Below are 4,496 nucleotides of genomic sequence, written 5' to 3' on the forward strand. Positions count from 1 at the left end.
TGCTGATGTTCTTGATGTTACGGGCATGGGGGATGTTAATTTGGTAACTCCAATGGGAAAAATATGCAACTTGAAGAATGTTAGGGTTATTCCATCGTTCAAAGAGAAGACTTGTCTCTGTTGGTTAACTGGATGAATTAGACATGGTAGTAAAGTTCGATGGAGGTAAATGGAAGTACCTATTGAGGGAAGTATGACCGTCCCTCAAAACAAAGTCGAGTTCCCTGAGTCAAAGGGGTAAAATAAAGTTCAATTTTCAAGAGTGGAGCCTGGTGCCAAGGTGATTAAAGCTGAACAGGGTCGGAGGTCTAAAACAGGTAAGGGATTAGGTGATAGTGGGAGTGCGGGTTGTGTTCCGGGAATAGTTACAAAACAATGTTGGGTTTGAAGACCGCTGTTCCGATTGATAATATCTCTCGTGGGGAACTCTTGCTAAAAGAGGAGAGTGGTAGTGGTTCTCGGGTTATCTCTGGATCTCATGGATCGTGCGTATCAATTGAGATAGAGGATGACTCAGTTTCGGCTGATGAGTTGAAGCTTGGTGGAGCATCAACTGGCCCTTCCGGTACTAGATGTTGAAGGGGTTGCTGCAATTGGGTGATGAGTCTTAGCTTGTTCATTGGGAACTGGAAGCTTGGAAAACTTGTTATTAAATATTACTAATATTACTGACGACTGAGTTGCTTTGTACTTGAATGGTGGGTCAGAGTTTATCGCAAGGCCTTCATGTGGAAGATTGTTGGGATTAGTGAATGCCTTTGGGTTGGGTTCGTTGGTTGACAATTAGAAGACTAAAGGGGTCGGCCCGTTTAGTTATGGAGGATGCCCCATTTGGAGATTTCTTGGTCCCTACTCTATTAAACTTAATTGTTATCTATATATATCTAGTCATGTATTGTAATCTTTTGTACCGTGCTTTGCGGCCGTGGACTTAGGAGCCTTGATCGAACTACCAAAAATCTGATGTCTCTTATTTATTGCTTTCGTTTGTGCGTGTGTTTTTGTGTTTCCGTTGCGTACCAACTCTGATGAATAGCTAACACATTGGTTACTTGAAGAGTTGAAGTTGTAAATTGTGATCCGGCCATATGCAACTAATAAAATGACATATTAAGAAGAACAGGCCGCGCGTGATGATCAAAAGATGACAAAATATTAAGGTGGCAAAAAGTTGTATTTGGTAGATTGGGTTGAATACCAACGTCATGATTTTGGGTGCGATTTTGAGGCCCATTCATGGCGTACGATTGAGGTGTTTGATATTCGCTTAGGAGGTATTACAGCTCAGAAAAAATGACCAAATAGCACAAAATAGTAGTAGTGGTGACTGCGACCATAATTATTATCGGAATAAAAATGTTATAAACTGTTAAATAAAAGTAAAAGTAAGTAATAAAAACTGTGTGAAAAGTACATCTATTTTATAACATTCATAAACTGAAGTACCTTAGAATCTTATCAAAACAATTATTTTATACTTCTAGATAAAAACTAATGGAATCATATAAACAACTCTAAAAGGTGCTTTTATCACATAGATTTGGCCGAAACTTCCCAGATTTCTTATGGCATATTAGCTAAGACACCCATGTTGAATAGTCAAACGAAATCTTAGCATTCTCAATACTTTTCAATCCCCTATATATTCTTATCAACATCAGCAAGAGAACAATCACAATACAAGCAAACACAAAACATACATGGAAGGTGGCAGTTCTTCAAAGGGGAAAAACACACGTTACAACGATAGAAATGACAGCGAAGAGGTTCGCTTTCGTGGTGTTAGGAGGCGACCATGGGGTAAATACGCTGCTGAGATACGCGACCCGAACAAAAATGGGCAGAGGGCATGGCTCGGGACATTTGATACAGCCGAAGAGGCAGCCCGTGCTTATGATCAAGCCGCATTCAACCTTCGGGGTCATCTTGCCACTCTCAATTTTCCTAGAGAGTACTTATCAAAACTACCCGAACCACCTTCATTTCGACCGTCTACAAAGTCATATTCATCTTCTTCGGGAGGTTCATCTGTCGGCAGAGAGAAACAAGTGATTGTATTCGAGTACTTGGATGATCGTCTGCTACAGGATCTTCTTCATGAGACATCAATGGAGAAGAAGAAATAAGTTGTGGCTTGTGCTAATTTTCATGCACGCGTCTTTAAATCAAATGGAATAAGCTTTAAAAGCGTTTTTTGTTCTCTAAAAGTGTATCTATATATTATACATAACGACAGTTTTCCTTTCAACTAATTATGTTAAACTTCAACAAGATGGTATGAAACAACTTAATTGGTTATACCTATTCTTCTATTTTGACGTTAAAATACTATGCCGGATAAGAATCTTATTTATTAAATACCATATAATAAATAAACCTAAAATGTTTCTTATAAAATTCTCTCCTCTTTCTCACATTAAATATTATATTTCTTATTAATAGTTTTATATTTTATTTTTTTTCTTTTAATCTTTTATTTTCTCTATTTAATAATTTTTTCTTGATTTAAAAATTTAAATACAAGCATAAATAGGTTAATATGTTTTATATAAATATATTGTATTATTATTAATATTAGGTTTTTATAAGGTAACCAATTTTCATGTTGATATTGAATAATGATTACAAAAGTTTAAGGTTTTAAAACTTATTATATATTAGTTAATTAATATGAAGATTTTATAAGAAATGATATTATTGGATAAAGAGATAAGATTAACTTAAATTTAAAATTTCAATAAACTTAACTTATTAAATACATATGATTGTTTACTAAATTACAAGTTTTTTTTTATTTCAACATCTTAAAAGACAAATTCACCATTGATGTATTGTCTGTTTTTATGTTAATTTAAAAGAACGTGTTTCTTTAACTGATTAAAGTATAAAACATGGTTCAGGTCAAAACAGTTTATGATTAGAATGAGTTTGGTCACGAACTGACTTAAAAATGTACCATTAATAACTTTTTTCTAATTGATTATTTAATCAACTCATTATTTATGTTAAGTTCATCATCTTAAAAATTCACAAAAATATAAATACTAGAATACTAGACGACATGTTTTAGTTTTCAAGTGGATAAGACAACTTCTCATCTTTGGAATACAAATGTTAGATATTAGCACACCGTTAATCAGATAACAAATTGACTTTGTTTATCTTTTTATTATTAAAGATTTCAAATACAGAGATTTCTTTAGTAAACGAGTTGTGTTTGCACCAAAAAATGAGGTCGTTTAATAAATTAGCAGACGTTAGTTATCCATATTTATGGGAGATGAAAAATATTACCATTTTTCAGATGGTATCTATTTGACATAAAATGATACGTTACAAGAAAGTATTAGTTACATAATGTTTTAAATGATCTCAAAATCTAAGGTTGTCAATTAATAGGTTAGTCCTAAAAGCCGATGTTGAAGTAATGCTGCTTAAAATATTAACTAGAAAATTGTTCTATGGAATGAAACTAAACAACATATACAAATACAATATGATAATCGTGCTATAGAAGCCGAAATCATATTCAGAGGTAATATTGGAACTCATACTTATATTCTTACCCTACACGTTCAGATAAAATAATTAATTTTAAAGAATGAAATTTTCACTTTGTTTTTGTTTTCCAATTAAGATTAATAAAAGCTATGGTCAATCATTATAAATAGTTGGTTGGTTTTTTACACAATTTATTTTAGTTTATGAGCAATTATGTGTTGCATTATCTAGAGTTAAAACAGAAACATTGTGAAACAACTAAATTTTGATATAGAAAGTAAAATTACAAATAAAACTACAAATACTGCATAGAAAGAAAAATTTTGAGATTTATGAATTTTGTGACAAATTTTTATTTCCATATTGTGTATTGTGTAATTTATTTTACCATATAATATATCTTTATATTTGTTGAAAATATTTTTTGTATTTTACATTGTGTTACTATTTAAATAAATTTATTTTTATTTATTCTAACATGTGTGCTACACGGGTAGCTAACCTAATGTGAGTATATAATAGATGTACATACATATAGGCTAAAGTTAAAATACTAAGTTGAATAAAAATGAGAAGGGTGGAAAGAAATCTAACTAATTGATTTTTGATTTAAATTGTGAAGATTAATTTAAGAATAAAAATTGATAAAAATGGCATGAAAATAATAACCCCCTTTCGATGACTTTCTATTTCCACATGCAAGGCACATGTCAATTCTCTCATCATTTTAAAACGTCCATAGCTTTTTCATACGATATTTAAAAAAAACATCACAATAACAAGCGTTTTTTTTTTATTTTTAATATGAATATCATATTGTAATATAAAAATAATAAAGAAAATTGGTGGGTTTTTATATTGTATTATTTGGTTGTTCATTGTGTTTTTTAATTGGGTTTTTCTATGCATTGTGTTATAAATTTTAGTAATTGCGTTTTTCAATTAATACTCATATTAAAAATAAAAATTAAAACAAAGATTACATCATTGTGTCT

The 4,496-nt window shown here is 31.2% G+C and overlaps 1 pseudogene; it reads left to right on the top strand.

Annotated features, from left to right (window-relative positions):
• Positions 1-943: 943 nt before the first annotated feature.
• LOC143585642 (ethylene-responsive transcription factor ERF098 pseudogene) lies at positions 944-2,254 on the top strand (annotated as a pseudogene).
• The last annotated feature ends 2,242 nt before the right edge of the window (positions 2,255-4,496 follow it).

Source organism: Bidens hawaiensis, unplaced genomic scaffold (genome assembly GCF_021521415.1).
Source record: "Bidens hawaiensis isolate Kalapana, Puna unplaced genomic scaffold, B.hawaiensis_p1.1 tig00033932_1, whole genome shotgun sequence".
Taxonomy (NCBI): domain Eukaryota; kingdom Viridiplantae; phylum Streptophyta; class Magnoliopsida; order Asterales; family Asteraceae; genus Bidens; species Bidens hawaiensis.